The 26,494-nt window shown below is 49.8% G+C and overlaps 1 protein-coding gene across 2 annotated transcripts in view; it reads right to left on the minus strand.

The window, feature by feature from the left end:
- LOC138260937 (ras-related protein Rab-7a-like) overlaps positions 1-25,970 on the minus strand; it is a 155,004-nt gene extending 129,034 nt beyond the window's left edge. The window contains exon 1 of one of the 2 annotated variants that reach the window (XM_069209470.1): positions 25,623-25,970. The gene's annotated coding sequence lies outside the window, so the exon portion shown is untranslated. The remainder of the gene's footprint in view (positions 1-25,622) is intronic. The other variant, XM_069209467.1, reaches the window with a different exon arrangement.
- Positions 25,971-26,494: the final 524 nt, after the last annotated feature.

Below are 26,494 nucleotides of genomic sequence, written 5' to 3' on the forward strand. Positions count from 1 at the left end.
CAGGGTATGTTTGCAGTAGGATTTATACTAGTGTGTTTTATTTGTCCCAAAATTGAAATACTGCCAAATTCGGTTTCACTGCACAAGGCCTATCTCTCTCATAGGTTAACATGGGGGCTACCTCTAAAAAGCCTTAAAGCACAAATTCCCTTTGAGAGCAGATAAAAACACGGAGTTTAGGGTCTCTGAACTCACAATTTAAAAATACATCTTTTAGTGAAGTTGGTTTTTAAAATGTCTCTTTGAAAATGCTACTTTTAGAAAGTAGGCATTTTCTTGCTTAAACCATTCTGTGACTATGCCGGTTTGTGGATTGTCTGCTTGGGTCAGTTTGACAGTTGGGCTGTTTTGCACCTCTCTAGATAGTGACACAAAAGGGGGTGGGGTGTAGGCTGCATATCCTGATGAGCCATCTGAGCTAGAGGGGACAGAGGAGTGGTCGTTCACACCTGAAAGGACTGTGCCTGCCCTCACACAATGCCATCTCTGACCCCCCTGGTGTTCATCTGGGGCCTGGCCTGGACAAGAAGGGATCTTGCAAACACTTGAAACTTTGCTTTGAACAACTTCAAAAGGCAGAACAGGGTATAGAAAGAAGCCCCAAAACCCCAAGCTTTTCGAATCTTTCTGGAATCAAGAGGAACCTCTGCCCAGGAGAAGAGCTGAAGAGCTAGAGGAGGAGTACTGTCCCTTTGCTGTGCTGCTTTGCTGGACTGGCCTGCAGTTGCTGCTTCTGCCTGAAAAGAGTGCAAAGGGGGAACTTATCTGTGCGTCCTGCTTGAGAAAGTTCTCTAAGGGCTTGGAGTAGAGCTTGTCTCCTGTTGGAAGTCTCAGGGACACCAAACACTTCAGTTTCCTCAACCTGCAGCACTGGGAACTGTGTGTTCTGTGCTGTACAAGAAGAAAAACCACCATGCCGCCGCCAACGAAGCCGCTGGCCTGCACCGTGACCTGCTGACGCCGCACGTAATCGCATTGCCCTGCTTCGCACCACAACCCTGGTCTCACCGACGCCATCATCAGACAACTTCACCGAGCAGCTGCTCGCACCACGACCTGTGGGCCCCACACTCCAGCATCGCCTGCTCACACCGCAGTCTGGGCCTCCCCGATGATGCCGCTCCTGCTGACACTGGCACCGCTGCCTGCACCGTGACCTGTGGACACAGCTCATGCGGAGCACGAAGCTCCGTCCCACACCGCAGCCCCGGTACACCGACGCCAGCACCATCGACTCCAGTGTCATCACCAGGCATCCTGACCTGCACTGTGGCCTGTGGACACCGCTTGTGAGGGTCACGAAGCACCGTACCGTCCCACACTGTTGGCTTGGGCCTACAGACGACATCGCTTCCGCAACAACGCCGCTGCCTGCACCATGACCTGTGGACACCGCACGTTGCACCGCCGGCTTCACACCGCAGCCCCGATGCCATCCACACCAGCGCTCCTGACTTCAACGTCCCAGAGTTCGATCTGCAAAGTGTGTGACTTAAAGGACCCGATGACTCCTGCACTGACTCTGGGAGCGACACCGCAACATCAGTGACACTGCTCTCCGGAGCGCACCGCGAGGATCACGACGCCCTACAAATCCAAGGTACTGTTTGCGGGTCTTCCCAACACCGTAGCTGGCCCGCGACGACGCCGTGATAGCCCTCGGAGGAGCTATTGACTTCAAGGAACTGTATTTTTGAGTAAATCTTGCAGAATTCATATTTGTATTTCTGTAGATTGTATTTTTATCGTATTTGGCTTGTTTCAAATAGATAAATATTGACTATTTTTCTAAAACTGGTGTGGAATCCTTTTGTAGTGTTTTCATTGTGTTGCTGTGTGTTATGTGCAAATGCTTTACACATTGCTTCTGAGATAAGCCTGACTGCTCGTGCCAATCTACCAAGGGGGTGAGCAGGGGTTATCTGAGCGGGTAGCTCCCTTATCCTGACTAGAGTGAGGGTCCCTACTTGGACAGGGTGCAAACTGACTGCCAACTAGAGACCCCATTTCTAACATCCATGTAGCACGGTCAGTCTCCAAGGCAGTAACAAAGCAGCCTCAAGGCGGGACAAACATAAAGCATTTACCCACCGAATCAAAAGAAATTTGAAAAGTAGGCCAGGGAATGAATGAAAGGGATGGGCGTGAAATGAGCGTGTTTCAAGCCCGCAGATGTTGATTACAACATGTCGAGAGAGAGCACTAGTGCGCTGCCTAAAAAGGTGTGAATGTTACTGCAAGAAGTCGGTGTGGAAGATGCGGGTCGGAGAAGATTCACAGCTATATGTAAGTGAGAGACTGTCCATACATGTTTTAGAGCTCGGAAGATCAGATGTGTGTGTTCCATTATTGCTGTCAAGAAAGCTCAGAGAATCTGTGCACCTGCTGCTGAGTTCCGCTTTCTGCCAGTGGGTTAGAATCCTGATAGGAATTGCTCCAGCCTTTGTTACGTCCAATTCTGATCAAATCCCTACTGCTGAGTCTGCTTGTAGTAAACTATATCACTCATTAGCTTCACAAACTGCACTATTATCAAACATCAGTAAGTGATTGCTGTTTTAACACTCTTTGGTGCTTACATACTAAACTTAGCGTAGATTACTGCATCTAGATCTATAATATGCAAATAAAATAAAAAGCTAAGTCTTTCAGTCCAGTCACAGTGGAGTGAGCAGCTCTGTGCAGGATACTTGCACCTCCATTCCTGGAGTGTGGATCATATTTCTTCTGTATAGCACTTTGCACAAGCGATTGTTACCAATACACAAACTGCTGATAATTAATTTATCAGCCTCAGAGGAATGAAATCAATCAATCAGTAGATTTGTAGAGAGCTACTTCCGGCACTGAATCTTCTATTCAGTCACACAAAGATCTCCGAATGAGGGTTCTCCGCTTGCGCTGTATTATCGCAGCAGCCTACTAATGTAAGGGCTGCAGTCAAATGGCCCTGGGATGTGGCTGTGGGACATGAAGGCTGCCCTGTACCAGTGTCGGTTGTGGCAAAAAAGGGAGCTCACTACAGAGAGCAAGATAAGCCAAACTCACTAAAAATATACAAGATTGGTCTAGTTAGGCAACTGGGATTAGAACCTGGGTCTGCTTGGGACACATTGTTTGTTTAACCACAAGACTACATTCTCACTCCATTGCTACGTCCTTAACTTTGTTTCTGCTATAAGATGTTTGTATGGTGCCCTATCAAAATCTGGAACAATTTTTCACAAATTTGTGTGGAAATGTTGCTGTAAAATACACTACTTGGCTCAAAGATTACCAGCCTCTGGTCGATGCCAAGAAAATGCCTGCCTTGCAGCCACAGTTCCTCAGACAGGCCCCTAACTGCCCTCAACAGCCCACACCAATCAATTTGGTGAGTACCGGCAGTCCTGTTTCCCCATTTACAGAACCGAACATGGCTGCCACGTTAAGCAGTAATGAGTTGCCCATCTTGGAGTGGTAAACATTGGTATTCTATGGACAATACCATTCCAAGATGGCTGCTAGTTTAGAAGCAGTGGCCGTGCAGAATGTGGTGCACTACAGATTAAATGAGCAGCAGGTGTATGACCCAATAATACTGTCAGAACAGCTGCAAGATGCTCTAAGAATTAAAAAAAAAAAGATACAACTAGAGAAGATAAGAAGAATAGAAATGAAAGGGGACCTATAAAAAGAGAAAATATAAAACTAAAGGACTAGCAGAGGGGTAACCAACATCAAATCCCATCCCTGCCTGCTACAGTGAACTATGAGATTCCATCTACCAAGATACCGGTGTACAGCCTTTAACACAATCCACCCTTACAAGCCTACTGGCAGCAACAAATGCTTTTCACAATGGCTATGTCGACCTACAGTCTTCGTTGTAACTTTTTCAAAGAAAGAGATAAGACCTATGTCGTTCTATATACCCTAGAATTTGTAAAAGGTTAGTAACCAACACCAAAACCCTTGCCGTCTGTTTAAACAGGGCCGGCTTTAGGGCGGTGCGACCGCACCGGGTGCGGACCTTGATTTGGGGAGCCACTGATCTCAGGGGGGTGCTGTGTTCAGCAATAACTTTAGAAACTTCTGATTTAAAAGCACCTGGTGAAAAGTTCCTTGTGCGTCCAACCTTCAGGAAACATTTAAAATGTCAAGATACCTCTTGTGATTAATGTACCTGCTGGAGAGAGATGGAGTTTTGTCTAGGGGCAGGTTTGACTCACCATAAAGTGGCGCAGAGGGTTAATATGCCTGCTGCAAAGAACAGATCTGTATTTTATGTGGATAGCTAAGTGGATTAGTAAAACCAGCCTTTACATGCCCTTTAAAACAAATGAATGTATGTGAAAGGGGGGCTATGGAGAGATGAGGGGCACGTTTGCCCGGTGGTAGTGAGTGAATCTGAGGAGGTGGTCATGAAGTGCGGGGGCACCAGAAAACACTGTTGCACAGGGCGCCACCAGTGCTAAAGCCGGCCCTGTGTGGAAATATGTGTTTCCATGCATCAAACTATCTGTCCACAGCCCTTATTACAGTGTGAATACAATCACCGATTATTGCTTTAACATATGCTTCTCACATTGAATAACACCAGGCTCCTTGTCTAGTTCCATGTATCAAAATAACGAGCAGCAGGCTTTAACAAAGTGTAATAACAATCCATTCTTAAAAGAGTTAACAATAAACAAGTCAGGTTTAATGCCTCTGTGGCAACTTTTCACAATAAACCATCAGACCAATAGCATCTCATGTAACTTTCCGAATGCACCAATCACTCCTAGGGTCATAATCTTCAGATTGTCACTGTTACCAGCCTGTGCCTACTGACTGTGTAGAAACTGGAATTGTCAAGTCATAAATTTACAAATATGTAAAGGATTACACATGGTTAAACAAAGTGCAGCCTCTCTCAAAAGGCTTTAACAAGGGTTAATGCAATCCTGGTGTTCCATCCAGACTTCTTTCAGAAGGGGTAGGCAACAACACAATCCTTGCCTGCTATGTAATCTATGAGATTATTAACAAAATGCCTTTGTACAGCCTTCAAACAGTGTAGGAACAGTACACCCTTAAAAGAATATTGGTTTAACAAATGCTTTTTACAACATATAAGTTAGGTTTAGTACATGTATTGTAACAATTCATAAGGAGCAGATCAGACTTGTGGCATTTGACTTAACGTTGACGAATGAGCCGCTCAGGCCTACAGCCTTGCTCTTTGGCTTGTCACCATAACCAACTCAGTCCTGCTGCATTGAGCATAAGCTTTTTCACAAGGCCAAAAGTGTAACACAATCACTGTTTCAGTGCAAGCAGACAACCTGTATCCAATCAAATGGTGCACTCTTCAAAAAACAACATTTGGGTGAAGCCAAAGCCGCTCTCTCTGCACAGTTTCTCTCTTCTGTTGATCATACAAGGTCTGGCATCAGCGACGTTCTCAAGCCAGACATAAAAACACTGTGTGAAACCAACAGATGAGATACTGATCCTTACCCCATCAAACCGGAGTTTGGCAGATACCACAAGGTTCGTGCTGTCCCTTCCTGACTTTGTACAAGTGGACAATATCACTGAGTCAGTGAAGAAGAAGTAACCACAGGAGAACCTTGCACACTGAGTCTTCCTATGGGAGTTCTGGGCAATTGGATCTACAGGACTACTTGTTTTTTTGAAGATTTTATGTTGGAGATCTCAAATTGAGAAAGGATGAGGATTGGTCCGATCATTGTCCGGTCGACCAGGGCATGGGGAGCTGGATGGCTACGGCAGATCTGTAGTTTTGGCAGACCATGGGGAGATTCTGATACTTCCAAGTGGGTGGGTCACATTGGGTTGGAGTATAGGGTAGGGCAGCATCATGGTAAGGTTTAGTCCATAAGGCTTTGGGGACAGGTGCTGGAAAACAGCAAGTAACCCATAGATTTATCTCCTTGATCTTTCTCACAATAGTTGGCATTTGTAGTTGATTGTGCAGTCTCCCCCAAGGACAGTGCACCTTGGAAGTGCACAAGTCTTGCCCAGAGAACCTCACCAAAGTCCTACCATCTCACACTACCACAGTCATGTGAATCTCCAAGAACACCTTAACTACACTTCTGAAATACAGTGTGTCTTGCAACACACATATACAACCTTGCCAACTTCCTTCCACACTCATCAATGGCTTCCTGACCAGCAGAGGAGTGCACAACTCTTCAGTGAGATGCAACAATATGTACATTTTATTCACCTGTGGAGTAAAGTTGTGCTTGATATGCAACCCACATTTCCTCCACAGGCACATGTGAGAAACAGGCAGATTTTTTTTCTTGGTAACGTGAGATCCAAGGAGAACCATGCAAAACGCCAATGAGGCAGGCAGACTGCGTGGATTATGTGGTGCTCACTGAATCTTGTTTTGCTAGAGAGAAACGCACAAACTCCCTGAAATGGCGGGCTCTTGATTTAGGGACGGTTTTTATTTCTCACCTACACAGAGCATGTGCTGTCTCTTCCAAGACTTTTTTTTTTTTTTCAGTGGCCTTAGAGACTACCCATTACATTCCATTGTCTTGTTTCATTTTCTCCTTCATTTGCTTGCGTCTTACTGGTCAGCTACTGTAGACTTCTTTTCTGTTTGTGTGTCTGTCCCTCCCTTGCATCATGGATGCATTACTTCTGCCCTTCCACTGTTCATTTTTTAGGCACTACTTTTTTTCTGTGTGTTTAAGTACTCTACCAGAGTGTGTCTTCTTCAGCGAGCTCCCTCGTGTAATTCTCCCCCCGCGCGTTCCTCCCGTTTGTGTTGGCATGCTCCACATGCACTCCCGCCTTCTGTTGTCCATGTTGGCTTGCCCACTTCCCTTCGGTTGTACATGTTGCTTTGCTTTGCTTTTGTCCGTACTGGCTTGCACCCCCCCTCTGTTCTGCTGTCCTTGTTGCCCTGCTCCTACCTTTCCTCAGTGGTCTGTCTTTACAACCCCACTCAGCACAACAGAAAAAGCACTATCATGTAGACACTGTTGGCTGCATATTAGTACTTTTTCTTCCCTCTAATGTCTCGGTTGCCCCTCCACAATAAATCCAGCTGATTCAAAGCGCCACGGCTGCCATGAGCACGAAGGACAGACACAAAAGGGAAAAGAAGTTTGTGCGCAGTCAAATGTATCAGCAAAAGTGTAATTATCCATGTAACAGGGTCGGTGCCCAAGGCAGTAACAAAACCGCAGAGAAGGGGACAAATGTAAAGCATTTACAATGATAACAAACGATTTTTGAAAGGCAAGCACACAAACGAGTGAAAGTGATGGGTGTGCGGTGGGCGTGGTTAAAAGCCCACAGATAGATTACAACAGGTCAAAGCGCTTGCACGCTCGAACTTAAACAGTAATATGACGCAAACACAGCAGACCACGTCACAGAGCTTGTTCCGCTCCTTCCCTCATCTGATTTGCCCCGACTATCCGTCTGCCCTTCCTCCATTGTCTGGGTTGTCCCCCACCCACTATAACAAAGAAAGCGATATCACATGGACACCGCTGGCCCCATCTCAGTGACTTTTTGCCCACCTGCCCTCCATGTTGCTTCCACGCTTCTCTCTTGCCCCGTTCCCCCTTCTGGCAGCATTTAAAAACACAAAAAGCATTATGATGAAGCAAGCACTGACAACTTGATAGCACCCTTTCTTTTTAACACTTTCAGCCATGCGCTGTACAACAGGACTAAAAATAACATTGAGAAAGCGAAAACCTCCAATATGCAAGACGTATTGGCTTTGCCAATGGTTGTTTCTTCTGTGGTAGGCAGCAAGGAAACACACAGAATTCACTTTTGCATGCTGCACAATGAAAGAAAATATTTCACACGGCCCTAGTCCTCACTGCTGCTAGTATTCAGCAGTACCAGCCCCACCACATTTTAACTTCTGATGATGCTGGGTCAGCAGTAAAGCAGCGTTTGACCATCTTTATCTGCTGAAGTCAGAGACCACATCTTTCTAACTGAGATTTGCTTCAGTGATGACAGCATCCTAGCTACCTTAACTCTGTTTATACAACTGTACTCAGCAACACTGATAAAGATTATAGGCGAGGCTTCCGTTGCAAACTCTTAGAAAAACATCCTCACAGATGACAGGATTGCCACCACGCCCACGCCACCCAGTAAGCATTCATCAAGTCCAAAGGTTCAAAAGTCCGGAACCAAAGGTACCATTCATTGAACTAGCCAAAGAGTGTTGCTAAAGTGTACATGGCACACGTTTTCAAAGACCCAAGCGCTCTTTCATCTGACAGCAGAAGGCATTCAGTGCTCCCCTACTGAAAGCTAAAAGCATATACATCATTTGAAAATATGTGTTCATCGCTCTAGTTAAAACCCTTTTGATGTTTTTAAACATCGAAAAAGCCAAAGAAACCTCTAAAATAAAAGACACTGCATTGAGGACTACCACATTTTACAGTGTATTTAAAAATTCGGTCTTCCAGATTTGGAGCTTCATAGGTATTATTAACTGGTTGACGCGGACTTTAATCTCCTGTTCCCATTCCCCATAGCCGCCCTTTCATTACCTTGTGTTGGAGAGTGAAGGGTCCCTGTAATGCAAGTGGGTGAGCACCTCTACCTTGGGTGCCCGCGTGATTGTGAAGCTGGTTCCTTGAGATTTACTTTGGCCCTGGCACGATGCTCCTCTAGCGTGGCCTAGCCCAGTTCGTGGTAACGCGCAATACAGAGCCCTTTCCGTGACTTGGGCGCAAAATGCGTACCCTTATAGAGGGCCACGGGCTCCGATCCCAATCCTGGAAGCAGTACACAATGCGGTTATGATAGTGTACTGTGTTTTGTGTGTCCTTAATGTGACCAGAACTGTTTCCCTATGTCAAGGAGAGACAAGGCTGCTGGCTCCTCGAGTGTAAAGCTCGGCTGTTATGTCAATAATCCCAGAACCTTACGCCGACGAGTGTGTGTATGTTCAGCACATGTATGGTAGTAGGAGGGAAAATAGATCATTGAGGTCTATGTTGGATGCCCCGGGTTTAGCACAACACAAGATGAAAGGTGAGGTCAGCCTCCGCAGACTGTGGAAGGCTATTACCTGCATTCCCGCGACTACAGGGTGGAAACCCAGACACTGAGGTGAGGGCGAGTAAAGACAGGCCATCTCTTAGAAATGGAACAAGGGCATTTTCATCACCGTACTGCTTTACGTTCTTCCTGGGCACTGCCATTTGGTGGAGGGTAGCGGCGGGACTGCAGTTGTACAAGGAGAGGACATTTATACACAGGGGCTGCCCTTTTGATTGTCCCTGGTGACAGCTTCAGGAAGGCTGATGACAGCCAGATGCAGAGATCTTTCACTGTGTACAGTCCATGATTTGATTACTCCTGCTTGAAGCCAAGCTTATTACTATCTGCTGTGAGAGATGTCACCTTGCACAAAGGTGCAACTGATGGAACGTCATAAAATTATCTTTGAAAGGAACCCACCCATAAAACCAGTTTTGAAACCTTAAACAGGGGATCCCTATCCCCCATCTGGACAATGTGTATAAAAGTGAGCTCTAAACCACCGACTTTGTTCCAGTTCCAAGTTCCTCATACGCAAGGAAGGCAGTGCTATGCTGCAGAGGTCCCCCGTCAGTGGGGACACGGCTGAAAGCACCAGCCTAGGTATCCCCCAGTGTGACCTAACCATAAGTCACCAGGTAACAGCATCTCACATGAGAGACTAAAGCAGCTGCGTACGGAACGTCTTGCAGCGGGAACACAAGCCCCTTAATGTGGGTACGAACTCTTGAACTGAACTGCAGCGAATGAGTGGAGACCTAGCGAGCTTAGTCTGTGCCTGATCTACATCTGTGACTAGAATCGAAGAGCTGTGGACACTGAACCTACTCCTAGAATGGGAAGAGGGTGCCTTCGCGGGTTGGTCACTTCATCAGGCATCGTAGGTGCAATAGCAATCTTGCATCACGGCCTCACTGAACTGTGTGGTATCACACCTCACTGTGGCAATGAAGTACTCTCTCTTTAATAATGTCCGCACTGGGCTGTGCAACGTGATTATTGTGCTGAAGGTTGACTGTTGAGTTCTGAGCTCTTACCCCACTCTACCTCCCTGAGGGGCCTTGGGCTGCCCACTCTCACTGCCCTGAGATTCATGTGCAGGAAGGGTGTGCTTGGCCCCATTGCAATCCCACGGTAGGGCGGACCCTGGGACACCAGAGGCAAACGACCTCAAACACCATGTGCAGGAAGGGTGTGCTTGGCCCTGTTGCAGTGCCACGGTAGGCCGGACCCCGGGACACCAGCGGCAAACGACCTCAAACACCATGTGCAGGAAGGGTGTGCTTGGCCCCGTTGCAGTACTGCGGTAGGGCGGACCCCGGGACACCAGCGGCAAACGACCTCAAACACCATGTGCAGGAAGGGTGTGCTTGGCCCCGTTGCAGTACTGCGGTTGGCCGGACCCCGGGACACCAGCGGCAAATGACCTCAAACACCATGTGCAGGAAGGGTGTGCTTGGCCCCGTTGCAATCCCACGGTAGGGCGGACCCTGGGACACCAGAGGCAAACGACCTCAAACACCAAGTGCAGGAAGGGTGTGCTTGGCCCCATTGCAATCCCACGGTAGGCCGGACCCCGGGACACCAGCAGCAAACGGCCTCAAACACCATGCGCAGGAAGGGTGTGCTTGGTCCCGTTGCAATCCCACGGTAGGGCGGACCCTGGGACACCAGAGGCAAACGACCTCAAACACCATGCGCAGGAAGGGTGTGCTTGGCCCCGTTGCAATCCCACGGTAGGGCGGACCCTGGGACACCAGAGGCAAACGACCTCAAACACCAAGAGCAGGAAGGGTGTGCTTGGCCCCGTTGCAATCCCACGGTAGGGCGGACCCTGGGACACCAGAGGCAAACGACCTCAAACACCATGCGCAGGAAGGGTGTGCTTGGCCCCGTTGCAATCCCAAGGTAGGGCGGACCTGGGACACCAGAGGCAAACGACCTCAAACACCATGCGCAGGAAGGGTGTGCTTGGCCCCGTTGCAGTGCCACGGTAGGCCGGGCCCAGGGACACCAGCGGCAAACGACCTCAAACACCATGCGCAGGAAGGGTGTGCTTGGCCCCGTTGCAATCCCACGGTAGGGCGGACCCTGGGACACCAGAGGCAAACGACCTCAAACACCAAGTGCAGGAAGGGTGTGCTTGGCCCCGTTGCAATCCCACGGTAGGCCGGACCCCGGGACACCAGCGGCAAACGACCTCAAACACCATGTGCAGGAAGGGTGTGCTTGGCCCCGTTGCAGTACCGCGGTAGGGCGGACCCCGGGACACCAGCGGCAAACGACCTCAAACACCATGTGCAGCAAGGGTGTGCTTGGCCCCGTTGCAGTACTGCGGTTGGCCGGACCCCGGGACACCAGCGGCAAATGACCTCAAACACCATGTGCAGGAAGGGTGTGCTTGGCCCCGTTGCAATCCCACGGTAGGGCGGACCCTGGGACACCAGAGGCAAACGACCTCAAACACCATGAGCAGGAAGGGTGTGCTTGGCCCCGTTGCAATCCCACGGTAGGGCGGACCCTGGGACACCAGAGGCAAACGACCTCAAACACCAAGAGCAGGAAGGGTGTGCTTGGCCCCGTTGCAATCCCACGGTAGGGCGGACCCTGGGACACCAGAGGCAAACGACCTCAAACACCATGCGCAGGAAGGGTGTGCTTGGCCCCGTTGCAATCCCAAGGTAGGGCGGACCTGGGACACCAGAGGCAAACGACCTCAAACACCATGCGCAGGAAGGGTGTGCTTGGCCCCGTTGCAGTGCCACGGTAGGCCGGGCCCAGGGACACCAGTGGCAAACGACCTCAAACACCATGCGCAGGAAGGGTGTGCTTGGCCCCGTTGCAATCCCACGGTAGGGCGGACCCTGGGACACCAGAGGCAAACGACCTCAAACACCAAGTGCAGGAAGGGTGTGCTTGGCCCCGTTGCAATCCCACGGTAGGGCGGACCCTGGGACACCAGAGGCAAACGACCTCAAACACCAAGTGCAGGAAGGGTGTGCTTGGCCCCGTTGCAATCCCACGGTAGGGCGGACCCTGGGACACCAGAGGCAAACGACCTCAAACACCATGCGCAGGAAGGGTGTGCTTGGCCCCGTTGCAATCCCACGGTAGGCCGGACCCCGGGACGCTAGCGGCAAATGACCTCAAACACCATGCGCAGGAAGGGTGTGCTTGGCCCCGTTGCAATCCCACGGTAGGCCGGGCCCAGGGACACCAGCGGCAAACGACCTCAAACACCATGCGCAGGAAGGGTGTGCTTGGCCCCGTTGCAATCCCACGGTAGGGCGGACCCTGGGACACCAGAGGCAAACGACCTCAAACACCAAGTGCAGGAAGGGTGTGCTTGGCCCCGTTGCAATCCCACGGTAGGGCGGACCCTGGGACACCAGAGGCAAACGACCTCAAACACCAAGTGCAGGAAGGGTGTGCTTGGCCCCGTTGCAATCCCACGGTAGGCCGGACCCCGGGACACCAGCGGCAAACGACCTCAAACACCATGCGCAGGAAGGGTGTGCTTGGCCCCGTTGCAATCCCACGGTAGGGCGGACCCCGGGACACCAGAGGCAAACGACCTCAAACACCAAGTGCAGGAAGGGTGTGCTTGGCCCCGTTGCAATCCCACGGTAGGGCGGACCCTGGGACACCAGAGGCAAACAACCTCAAACACCAAGTGCAGGAAGGGTGTGCTTGGCCCCGTTGCAATCCCACGGTAGGCCGGACCCCGGGACACCAGCGGCAAACGACCTCAAACACCAAGTGCAGGAAGGGTGTGCTTGGCCCCGTTGCAGTGCCACGGTAGGGCGGACCCCGGGACACCAGCGGCAAACGACCTCAAACACCAAGTGCAGGAAGGGTGTGCTTGGCCCCTTTGCAATCCCACGGTAGGCCGGACCCCGGGACACCAGCGGCAAACGACCTCAAACACCAAGTGCAGGAAGGGTGTGCTTGGCCCCGTTGCAATCCCACGGTAGGCCGGACCCCGGGACACCAGCGGCAAATGACCTCAAACACCATGTGCAGAAGGGTGTGCTTGGCCCCGTTGCAATCCCACGGCAGGGCGGACCCTGGGACACCAGAGGCAAACGACCTCAAACACCATGTGCAGGAAGGGTGTGCTTGGCCCCGTTGCAGTGCCGCGGTAGGCCGGGCCCAGGGACACCAGCGGCAAATGACCTCAAACACCAAGTGCAGGAAGGGTGTGCTTGGCCCCGTTGCAATCCCACGGTAGGCCGGACCCCAGGACACCAGCGGCAAATGACCTCAAACACCATGTGCAGGAAGGGTGTGCTTGGCCCCGTTGCAATCCCACGGTAGGGCAGACCCCGGGACACCAGCGGCAAACGACCTCAAACACCAAGTGCAGGAAGGGTGTGCTTGGCCCCGTTGCAATCCCACGGTAGGGCGGACCCCGGGACACCAGAGGCAAACGACCTCAAACACCATGTGCAGGAAGGGTGTGCTTGGCCCCGTTGCAGTGCCGCGGTAGGCCGGGCCCAGGGACACCAGCGGCAAATGACCTCAAACACCAAGTGCAGGAAGGGTGTGCTTGGCCCCGTTGCAGTGCCACGGTAGGCCGGACACTGGGACACCAGCGGCAAACGACCTCAAACACCATGCGCAGGAAGGGTGTGCTTGGCCCCGTTGCAATCCCACAGTAGGGCGGACCCTGGGACACCAGAGGCAAACGACCTCAAACACTATGTGCAGGAAGGGTGTGCTTGGCCCCGTTGCAATCCCACGGTAGGGCGGACCCCGGGACACCAGCAGCAAATGACCTCAAACACCATGCGCAGGAAGGGTGTGCTTGGCCCCGTTGCAATCCCACGGTAGGCCGGACACTGGGACACCAGCGGCAAACGACCTCAAACACCATGCGCAGGAAGGGTGTGCTTGGCCCCGTTGCAATCCCACGGTAGGCCGGGCCCAGGGACACCAGCGGCAAATGACCTCAAACACTATGGCTACAGACCAGGGCCCTGTGGATCCACGAATGGTATCCGACAACTCACCTGAGAAGAGACTCTTACAAGCCCCTCCCACTCCATCCCCTCACCCCTCGGCTCCACCCCCTCACCTGAGAAGGCTTACAGCGCCTCGTTCCCCTAGCTCCTCTTAGAAGAGGCCCTTTGCCTGCTCCACCTCCCGTTTTCTCTGGGAAGTGAACAGTGTACATTTTGAGGGCCCGATGGCACTTCACCAACTGCCAACCTCTGTTTCTTTTACGGTTTAAATCATTTTTTGTTGTCGCCGAAAGCACAGCTAACAAAAGGCTCTTGGCAGGACCAACTCCCTTTGTTCGCCAACGGCTGCTCAGGGTGCAGAGATTTGTTTTTTGCCAGCAACGTTAACATAGTTCACTGGAAAACTTTGCAAAAGTTGCCAAGTTTTTGCTTTGCTGCATATACGTAAAACACGATCAATTCATGCTGCATATATTTCTGTTTGTTGTTTACAGCGCGTTCTGCCCCAGTCTACCCTGCACGAAACAGCGGGTTCTTCTGCTGCATAAGTATCTCTCCAGCCGGTAACCTTCACGCACAATCCGCATACACTTGTTGTGGTTTATAGAACAGCTCTGCAAAAAGTAAACTTCAGAAAAAATGAAATGCATTTGCTACTTTGGCTGGGTTCGAATATGGTAAAATGTTCTCACAATCGACCCAAGCACAGAAGCACATCGAGATGCACACAACGTCCCTGGTGCTTAAAGGGTTCAAAAAACCATCAACCCCCCTCCAATGTGTGTCAGCCGGGGTTGCTGCAGCTTCCGGGGCGCACAGTTCCCCAGCTGATGTGTGTGTGTTGTGCTGTGTCAGGGATGGGGCCTCGGTGGCAGCCTCATACAGGCACTTTGCAGTTCACAAAGAGGCTGAAAAACAAAACATATATAGGAACTGTGTTTAAGTAATGGATAGAAAACTCTTTCTTTCATTGTACCAAGGACCAGTTGGCTCATGTGATCACAGCAGATGCCTGTGTGTGTAGCCGTCACAGAACTGAGCTCGGGTAGTGCTTCAAGGTCCCATCCTTCGAACTTAAGGCGCTGTGAAAATGCAAAGCACTATTTACAAATCGAGACAGCACAAGGTAGACAACAGCGAAATGTTCAAAGAGATTTAGGCCCAGATTTACCAAGATCTGGTGCTGGATTTCCATCCCAAGTGATGAAAACCCAGCACAAAGTGAGGGGCTGCGTTTCCTTTCCAACGCAAAGCAGGTGTTCATTGGAAAGTTGCCTAAAGTGATGCAGAGAAGTGCTGTGCCCTCTGTGCTGTCCAGGGGCGCTCCCATGTAACCACTCATGGGGTTAGTCGCACATCTCTCCTTCACATCACGCATACACCCTTACACTGTGGAGCAAGTCCGCGTGCATGGCACCAGGCAGCCCAGAGTGGTCCCTGTGGGGGCAGAGGGAACAGCGACAGCTCTTAGTAGCTAAGGCACTCCTGCCGTCTCAAGCAGCTCAGCAACTTTGGATGCTCTGTCCTGTGGTGTTTAACATAAACCACTGATCTCATGCAAAAATACTTACAGATGGAGGAGATTTGTGTTTTGAATCTTCATGTACCACTCGGTGTTATGCTCTCTCTGTCTAATCCTTATGGAATTCCCTCCCACTTAGCCTACGCATGATCAGCTACGAACTAACCTTCCGCAAGGCTCTAAAAACCTGGCTGTTCAAAGCAGAATTCTCTCCTTTTTCCATACATCGACTCCAAGTGTCCTAGCTCTCAGCGCTGGGAGGCCTTCGGGTAGCCACGCGCTCTATAAATCCATTTAACATAACATAACATAATCAGCCCACTTGCAAGGTGCTCACAAGAGACACTGGCTGAGGTTGTAGAGCGGAATTCCAGGTTGGAATTCCATTCCGCACCATTGGAAGAGGTCCCCAGGTTTACACGGACCAGGAACAAACCCGATTTTACGGCTGGAAAATCCAGCAGGTAAAATCACTGTGGGAAAAGGGTGCATTTCAGTCCAGACACCTTTCGTTACCACTGCTCAAGCATTACATCCCCCGACACCAGCCAACATTCCCATCTCCAACGTTCATCCTCCGACCCTCCTCTCCCACCTTACGGACCTACCACATCCCCCTGCGCAGCACAGACGGGAACTGTGTGTGCTAAACCACGCGGAAACCAGCGTGCCACGTGCAAAACCACCTGGAAAATCCAGATCTGCGCACTAATTCCCCTTTCCATGAGGTCTAACTTGGAATTGTGTGACACTGGAGTGATGTTACCATACGGTACTTGTAATGACAAGTGCGGGGTTTGCACGCTGCGGGTACAGTACAATGTTTAATTGGTACCCAAGGTGCCTCGGAGTAGAAGAACAGGGATCAAAGGCCCAGCATCACATCCAACACATCTACAAATACACAGCAGGAGTACTTCACCACACTTTCACGTCAGCAAGAGACTTCATGAGACTGTAAAAGAGCCAGTGATGTTGTATTGTCATGTGCGAAGCTCTTTTCCAATTCCTGAGACGTCCAAAGACCAGACATGGAAAACAATGTAGTTTAGTGTATTTTCTTAATGCCCTGAACCCATTCACAACATCAGGAACTCTTAATAGAAACTGAACAACAACATATATTCTGTCATTGGCTTTTAGTAATGATTCTAAAAAACGACCCGGCCTTCCAAAGCCTGTCCGTTCTCCTGACCCGAGGTAGTTCTTGCCATTTGCAAAGGGACTTAGCATGCTGTAGGCCCCGTTGTACTAAGAAGTTCATACGCCTTTCCCTCCCACAGCGGCTGTGCTGGGGTTTTATGTTTGCACTCTTCCGCCTCCTGACTCCCAGCATCCCTGAGTTTGCAACTCCCAAGTGCACCTCTCTTCATCTCTGTGGACCTTCCTAGCCCCATAGTTTATGTGCTTCAAAGTGTACATTCACCGACCACTCCAAAGATGCTAGCTATGGCCATCCTCACACATCCCTACTACACACGAGTAAGCTCACCTACATGTTTGCTTGACACGGTTTCAGCCATATCCACTCACCAAAACACTTCAGACACAGGGCAGACTGCACTCACCTACTTCTGTCCATCACTTAGAATTTAATGTTAATCTCTCTGACAACTCACCTGAGAAGAGATTACATCCAAAAACTCCCCATCAAGGCCGCACAACAAACACGAACTGTTCCAAATATCGCACTCCTCGGAGTAGGGTGCAAGGCCTCAGCAAGTGAGCTTTGGTAACTTGACAGGAGCAAGAAACACTGTCCAAATACAACTACAATGACACATACTGGAAGCATGCAGCACTGTGAGGCCATAATAATGCAATTCAGAGCTAGGAATCTCTCTGTTAAAATAACCTATTCCTGTCTTCTTGAAACATACAGACTTCACTTAGACCCGGATTCACCAGTTACTACATGCTGGCCAGATGAGATGAATACTTGGTTCAGATGCTGAGACTGCCCCTGCGGATGTGCTGAATGACGTCAGACAAGATTACATGATGGCATCTCCACCTGCCTCCTCCTGCTCAGCAGGTGTCATCCTATTACCTCCAAATGAGGATGCTGAAGAACAAACCTTCCTTTTACTCAGTGCCACATGAAAGCTTGTGTTGTTAATGCTGCCATCAACTCCAGATTACACTATGGCCTTCTTGAGTCTTCTATTAACAAGCTTCAAGGCCTTCAGAATACAGCAGCATGACTTGTCGTGAAGTTCTGTCTCTCTTTTTTGGTTCAGCTACTTGGGATGCACTTTGTCTTGGCCTGTGCAAAAGAGAAGCTCATTTAGGTCCAGGAAGGCTCTTGAAATTCATCTATTTTATTGATTATTTTCATAACCTTTCTGATGTTGTTACTCAGTTCAGTGCCAAGATACCCAATGGCATTTCTTGAACTTTTTAAAGTAACAACTCACTTCATATCTTGCATACATACATTTTTAATATATTTAGTGCATCTCCTCTAGCACTAAATGCAGGGCTGGTGGCAATTTTAGAAGAAATCGAGCAGAAATGATGGGTTGGGGCTCTGTCTTTGGAGATGGAACATTGTCACCTGAAGGACAGCTCACTACTTCGAGCACTACTTGGCCCAGTGTTACAATGACAAACTGGTAACACTTTTGGCTACCTGGTGTCTCCCTCGTGCTCCATTCAAGGGCGTCCCTTCTGCCACCCATGCAAGGCTAATTGCTGTAATTATTGTAGACATTTAGGAACAACCATTAAGAGGCAGAATTCATGATTCTCAGAGTGACCTCTTTGCTCGACATTGCCCATCAGCCACTCATTCTGTGGGCTCTGGAGGCTGAAGGAAAGCTTGTATTATTTGCTTGCAAGAACCCCATTTGCTGCAAAGCTTTTTTCTAGGAAACTATTTGGACAGTTCTTTAGGCCTGGTGGCTTCCTGCACAGATGTAGCTCAACCATCTTTTATGAGAACTGCCGAATGCGGGATGTTACTAAACTGTTTTATTTTCCATTTAGAATAGTGTAGATTCGTGGCAGAATGTAAAACAAGCGGTGATATTGCCAACTAACTGGCACTCGTTTATTCAATGGCAGGAGAAAGGGAAGATGCATTAGAAATCAGGCCCGTGACTTGCCACTCGAAATCAGGTGCATTCGCCCTCTGAACTCAACATTCTGAGACCTGTGCATGTGTCCAGTGTCAAACAAGTTGCAACATCCCAGTTATCAGATTGAAAATGTACCTTTGGCCAAACGTCAAGCAGCAGCTCCTTTCTGAAGATGGAATTAAATTGCTTCATGAGCTCAAAGTCATTTCACAAAGGCATCTTTGGAGCACTGGCAAAAAGGGCCAATGTCCTGAAACAACTTGTAAAAACTGATTCTATGGTGCTCTGTATTGAAATCTGTGGATTCTGCTTTTCAGTTGTCAAATCAGTCATTCGCCTTTTTATGATCTCTGCGCGTAGCCTATAAATATTGTCAAATTCACTAAAACTTGTTTGGTTTGTTGTAATCATATCAGGTGTGACCAATTTATTTAAAATGCAGAATGAATCACCATTTTCTTGTATTGGCTCCAAAAATACCTCTGCCCCACTGTTCGACCGCATTAGTTGACCTGGTAGGCCCCCCCCCACCACCCAAATTTGCAGCCCTGGGCACTGGTAAGACTCGTGAAATGCAGCAATGGCTGTAGTCAGGGCAGTGGTGGGCCTCTGGGGGGGAACTACACAAAAAACACATCAAACGGACGAACACTAAAAACAAAAAAACACGAAAGAACTTACCTGCCGCCCGCCGCATCAACGCTCTTCTGCTCCTCTCCACAGCAGCACAGGCTCCCAGACTCCCCTGCGGCCAATCCGGATGCTGTTCTCATGCTGCTGGCACCACGAGAGTCGTATCGGGATTTGCCCGAGTGCTATGGCTTTGTGCTCACAGAGAAACTGGGAGCCTGTGCCTGCTGTCTCCAACCCAGCAGCGCAGCTTGGGTTGGAGACAGATCAGTGCGCATGTCGCTTTAGCCATCCTGAGACGGCCAGCCAAACCCAATGTGCACTAATAACAGTGCGCACCACTCCCCCTCCGTCCCTATCACTGCAATGGCCCCACCACCAAGACTCAGCCCAGCCCTTAGAACTTGAAAAATAAAACAATAATAAACCTGTTTTATTAATTTTTTTTCAACTTTAGAGGCTGCTAGCAGGGGGGTTGGGTGGCATAGCGAGGAGCCACAGCTGCTGAAATACAATTTCACAGTATGCTTAGCTTTGGCTTTGCCAGTGCTTGTTCATTTCGAATGTAGCCATGCCTGCAGTGAGCTGGCTCGAGAGATGCCGAGTTGTACTTCCAGGTCGGGTTGTGTTGGCTGTTACTGCCTTGTAGGCCATGCGGGGGGCATAAGCAAGCCCTTGCAGCGAAGGGGGCCCCCTAGCCATTAGGAAGGGCCCCATTCAGCCCCAAGTTCAAAGAATATCTGTGAGAAATGGGAGAGTCAGGGGCCTCTTTTCACATTCTCCAGGGGCCCCATTATTTTACGCTAGCCACTGACACAAGGTCTCGCGGATGGCAGGACTCACGGGGCAGTTCCCAGTTTCTGTGCCACCTCTGCTAGCGTCAAGACACCTGCAAGCCTAAGTTTAACGCTAGACAGCAACAACAACGGATTGGAACCGGCCGCACACACTGCTGAGGGGGGGCTGTCAGCCACACTTCTCCATTTCATCACACGTCTTGTGATTCTTGTGGGTTAGAAGCTACGTAGCCTGCGTCACCCGACTCTGTCCTTCTCCCACATCTCTCTTCATGCCTCAGTGACCTCCCCAGGACCTAGAGTGCCCAGAGGCCAAGGACCTGGCGAACACAGCACTGCAAAACAAGCATTTGCAATGCAATAGGTCTCGCATTTGCTCGAATTAGAGCTACTAGCGTTGTAAATGCATACCTGGACTTTTCTTTCCACATAAATTGCTCAACCCTGCCGCGTAATTTTGTTCTCTCTGCCACATAATTCCAGCGGCCCTGCATATAACTAAAGCAATTCCATTTACCTTCTTCCTCTATCTGCAGCACGTTTTTAAATGTTGCCATTATTTATTATATTTTTTATTAACACTTATTACTATGGCGAATCCATGTTTCTCTGCAGACAAATAGTAATACCACAGCAAATTCCGCATCCGGTAAATACAAATAACCATGGTATAATTCTGAGTATCAGAAAAAACAGTAGTATCTATGGTCTATTTCTTTTTCATTTTACTTTACATCCAGGGAGCTCTATTCCTGCAGAAGTCACAGCTGAATAGCTCAATTTTGTTGGGTAGAAGCTTAAGGACATTCAATAATAAAAGTACTTACATGAGGGACTTTATTTAACTTATTTGCTCAAGTTGACAGAATGTACGATTCAGTAAAAAAAAAAAAAAACAGGATAACTAAACTCCTTGTACATTAAAATTCAGTTGCTCGTTTTTTTATTAATCTCATTTTTACACCAAGAAGTCAAGAAATACTTTTTAACCAAAACGGAGTTGTTCTAGCAAATTCCTTCTTACTTGTTAAGAAAACATGTGGGTGAATTCCTATTCAACAGTCAGCTTGGACACAGACATTTAAAAACACCAAGAAAACCATCATAATATATGACAAGAAAACTGAGTATTGCCCATCCAATCACTGCAGTGTCCCATTGTGAACCTCTTTGCCCTCATTCTCAACTGTGAGTGTCTATCGGACTCATATCACAGAAAACGCATGTTTTGTAGCCTACTTGTCTCTCAAACAGTCTTAGAGGATCCCATCCTCAGACGGATGTGTGTAATGTTGGTACACAATACCATGTCTCGAGAAGCAGTGTTACAATCCAGAACAGGTGGAAAAACCAAACACCTGCCCAGAGCTGCACCACACCAGTGCATCTGTTTCGTCATACAAACTGCGTCTGCTTCTTCATACAAACTGGCGTCCCGTTAAAAGAACTGCAGCTTATGAAACTTCACATCACACTGGACACTAAACATGCATTGAATCAACACTTTCACCAGTTTCATGACCACTAGAACACTGAAGAGTCACCCGTATTTAAACACATGGCGACTAGAAGTAGAAACGTTTGCAGCGCATAGATTGAAAACAAGCAGCAGAGCAGGGAGGATGACAGCAATGATAGGAGGGTGGGGGGGGTGACTGAAGAGGCAACAGATGGCCAGAGATGGCCAACCAAAAGGATCAAATCAGTGAAGTCCGCATGGATTGAGGAGGGCCATCACACGCTGTAACAGGAGAAAGCTTGAACGTAGTGTGATGGCCAACAAAAATCTTCTCTTAGTGAAATCGCCTGGGAGGGGAACTAAGGACACCAAGGGAGGGACATTTAGAAAAATGCACCAATAAAAAGGAAGCATTTAGGACAACCACAACAAAGAATGAATGGCAAGAGTGGGCGTGGTTAAACGCCCAGAGATAGGATACAACATGTCTTGCAGACAGTGCTGCGCGCTGCCTACGCTCGACCTTTAAATTGCATATCACAGCAATCCAGGCAGATTATAGCTTTGCTTCTACTAAGGCCTAGCGTGACAAACGCAGACTCTTTGTGACCCATTAAGTAACCTAAAATAGATTTACCGTCACGTTTCTCCTTGTGGCAAATTTCTCTGTGGCCGAGTTCAAAAAACATATTTCTAATTGTGTAAGCTGACTGTCAGACTCCTCATGACTCCACCCTTGTGACTCCACATCAGTGGTGTAACAAAGGCCCCCGCAGGCCCTGCAGTGCAAGGGGAGGAGGGCTGAGCTCCAGGGGGCCACCTAAACACAGTAACCTGGCCTGAGAGCTCCTCAGTGAGTCCAGAGGCAGGACCCCCCCAATGTACTTTGCAAGGGGTGTGGGGGGGTAAAGTTTTGTTACGCCACTATTCCACGTCCTTTCTGCTGCCACGTCTTAGCCCCGAATACATGGGTTCCCAGAGTCATTTTTTTCTCATTCCAGCACTTTCGAGGGGTGGACCTCAAGATCGCACCAGTATCCCCTTAGCAGTGTGAAGATCACCCCCAGACAACTCCCACAGAGACCACCTCAGATCTAATGCCATTTTAAATAAAAGGCTAAAAGTAATTGTAATTGCATTTGTATAGCGCTTACTGCCCCTGGTAAGGCATTGAAGCGCTTTATGAAGGCAGCACACTGCTCTGGAACCCCAGGTTCCTCCAGCGTTATTGGTTACTGGGGGTTAGTTTTATTTGCTTCAACTTGCCTGCAATCTCCACACAAATTAATCACCTTTGAGTGACGCACCCTGCTCACCCCAGCACCCTCTGAGAGATTAATATGTGCACCCCAGTCCTGGCCGGCTGTCCACTGCCGATCTAGTACTGAGCCGTACTCGCAGCTCCGCCAATGCACCTCAGCCTTGACCTGCTGTCCACTGCCGATCTAGTACTGAGCCGTACTCGCAGCTCCACCAATGCACCTCAGCCCTGACCTGCTGTCCACTGCCGATCTAGTACTGAGCCGTACTCGCAGCTCCGCCAATGCACCTCGGCCCTGACCTGCTTTCCACCGCTGATCTAGTACTGAGCAATTCTCGCAGCTCTGCCAATGCACCTCAGCCCTGACCTGCTGTCCACTGCCGATCTGGTACTGAACCGTACTCGCAGCTCCGCCAATGCACCTCAGCCCTGACCTCCTGTCCACTGCCGATCTAGTACTGAGCATTTACACAGCTCCGCCAGTGCACCTCAGCCCTGACCTGCTGTCCACTGCCGATCTAGTACTGAGCCGTACTCGCAGCTCCACCAATGCACCTCAGCCCTGACCTGCTGTCCACTGCCGATCTAGTACTGAGCCGTACACCCACCTCCACCAATGCACCTCAATACTGACCTGCTGTCCACTGCCGATCTAGTACTGAGCCGTACTCGCAGCTTCACCAATGCACCTCAGCCCTAACCTGCTGTCCACCACACATCTAGTACTGAGCTGTACTCGCAGCTCCACCAATGCACCTCAATACTGACCTGCTTTCCACCGCAGATCTAGTAGTGAGACGTACTCGCAGCTCTGCCAATGCACCTCAATACTGACCTGCTGTCCCTGCCAGTCTAGTAGAGCTGTATACACAGCTCTGCCAAGGCACCTCAGTCCTGACCTGCTGTCCACTGCAAATCTAGTACTGAGCTGTACACGCAGCTTCGCCAAGGCACCTCAATACTGACCTGCAGCACCCCTGCCAGTCTAGTACTGAGCCGTACACGCAGCTCCTCCAATGCATCTCAGTACTGACCTGCTGTCACTGCTGATCTAGTACTGAGCCGTACACGCAGCTCTGCCAATGCACTGCAATCCAGAAATGCTGACAGCTGCCGATCTAGTACTGAGCATATACGCAGCTCTGCCAATGCACCTCAGTCCTAACGTGCAGCACCCCTGCCGATCTAGTACTGAGCATACAAACAGCTCTGCCAATGCAACTCATTTCTGACCTGCAGTACCCCTGCCAGTCTATTACTGAGCCGCAAACGCAGCTCTGCCAATGCACCTCAGTCCTGTCCTGCAGCACCTTTCCAGTCTAGTACTCAGTATACCTGTAGTTCCGCCAACGCACCTGAATACTGACCTGCAGTCCCCTGCCAGTCTAGTACTGAGCCGTACTCGCAGCTCCGCCAAGGCACCTCAGTCCTGACCAGCTGTCCACTGCCGATCTAGTACTGAGCCGTACTGACCTACTGCCCCCTGTCAGTCTAGCTCTCAGCATACATGCAGCTTTGCCAATGCACCTCAGTCCTGACCTGCTGTCCCCTGCCAGTCTAGTACTGAGCCTTACATGCAGCTCAGCCAGTGCACCTCAATCCTGACCTGCAGCACCCCCCCCCAACATTCTAATCTCTGAATGAGGCCCTCATACTGCTCCCCCAATGCACCTCGCCCACACAGCCAGGGCACTGCTCATTATCATACAATCAGTGCCACTGAAAATACCAAGTCATGGGGCAGCGGCGTCTTCCGCAGAAGGATGGATTTGTCTCACCTGCCACATACTCTTTCATGTGCCGGTGATTCGCAGATTTTAACAAAAAAAACGACTTCGCTTCTAGGTCAGACGGGTGGAAAGTTACTACAAAGGCTGCCACACCCCTTAGAAAGGTTTGTCACCTTCAGCTGTGGATGGCTGTATTTAGGTGGTAAACCTCTATCTTCGCACAGACACTGTTAGCCTTTGTATAAAATAACAAAGAAATGCTGCTGCAAAATGTACCGCAGAATTTGGAGTTCCATGCCGCATACTTCAGTCAACCTTCCCGCATAAATCGGTCACCTGGTACCCCATAATTCCAGTGACCCTGGGCATGGCCGTCTTTAAAGCTGGTGGCACCCTGTGCGACAGTGTTTTTTATGGCGCCCCCCTCGCCTCATGACCACCTTCTCGGATTCCCTCACCACCCGGCAAATGCGCCCCTCATCTCTCCATAGCCCCCATTTCACATACAATCAGTTGTTTTAAACTAAAGCGCTTTTAAAGGCTGTCTTTACTAATCCACTCAGCAAACTACCTAAATAAAATATAGCTCTGTTCTTTACTAATCCACTCAGTTATCCACATAAAATATAGCCCTGTTCTTTGCAGCTGGCACATCAACCCTCTGCGCTACTTTATGGCAAGCCAACACTGCCGCTAGACAAACTCTCCCATCTCTCTCCCTGGCAGGAACATTAATCACAGGAGGTATCTTGACATTTTAATTGCTTCCCGAAGGCTGGACGCACAAGGAACTTGTCATCAGGTGGTTTTAAATCGCATGTTTGGTAAGTTATTGCAAAACACAGCGCCCCACTTAGGTCAGCGCCCCCAATCCAGCACTGGGTGCGGCGGCACCGCTCGCACCGCCCTAAAGCCGACCCTGACTCTGGGTACAGTGTACCAAGAGCGGGTACAGAAAGTAAGTAAGTATGATCGGGATCTTGATTCCTTTATCGGTGCCTTCATGTAGCGCCACGGGGCACTGCCTCGCTCTAAAACACATAGATGCCTTGCAGCTGAGGGGTCTTAACACTGGATTAACACAGTAAGTAACCATTTTTAGGAGTTGAAATGTGTAGAAATCCCTACTCGGGCGAGCCTTACCTGCTCTAATCTGGCGACGGTGTGCCTGTCTCTGGCTGCAGGGGCTTCTTGGCGCGCGGTGCACAGGGGTAGCTCTGGGGCGCAGGGCTCCTCGGTGCCCCGACGGACGGCTCTATTCCTCGGGGTGCAGGGGCTCCTGGGCAGGCGGCTGACACAGCGCCTCGATGCTCCACCGATGCTCAGAGGCGCGGCAGACAAGCCTGGCCCAGCCCCCGGTTCCTGGTTCCTGCTTCTGCCGGGGAGGAGCCGAGGAGGGGGCGGAACCAGCCGGAGGGAGGCAGCGAGTGTCTGTGGGTCTTGTAAGGACAGACAGAGGGACTGGCCCCCACCCCGGGCGCAGCCACCTGATATTTAATGCACAAAAGCTGCTTTCTATGGCCTTCTGCGCCGTCACGATGATGGGGCGTAGCTCAGGCTGCCCCATGCCTCGTGCAGGCCTGTGTTTTTCTTCATTTTTTAAAACTTTGCTCTGGTTCTTGAAGTCAGTGGTCAAAGTGTATTTAAAACCAGGGTGGGACCTGGGATGCTGCGCGCGACGGGGCGGGTTCAAAGGCGTGGCCAAAAAACACCCCAAACTACTCTGTAACTTTTTCTATTTCACCTTCAATTAACTACATAGAAGATAACGCGCGGCTTAAATGAAAGTTAAATGCAAGTTGTGTTTAGGGTGGCCACCCGGCAAGAAGGCAAGTTCCGACAGTGACAGTAAAAATTCAGGACAAAGGGTCAACATTCAGGAGAAAAGGTCATATTTACGAGGACGTCGCATGATTACAACATAGCCACCTGGCAGTGGTACACGCTAAAATAGGTGTATGTTCTTTATATTATACGTCGGGCTACTGAGCAAAGTCTCACACTTAGCTGGAGGT

This window comes from Pleurodeles waltl, chromosome 10, assembly GCF_031143425.1.
Source record: "Pleurodeles waltl isolate 20211129_DDA chromosome 10, aPleWal1.hap1.20221129, whole genome shotgun sequence".
Taxonomy (NCBI): Eukaryota; Metazoa; Chordata; class Amphibia; order Caudata; family Salamandridae; genus Pleurodeles; species Pleurodeles waltl.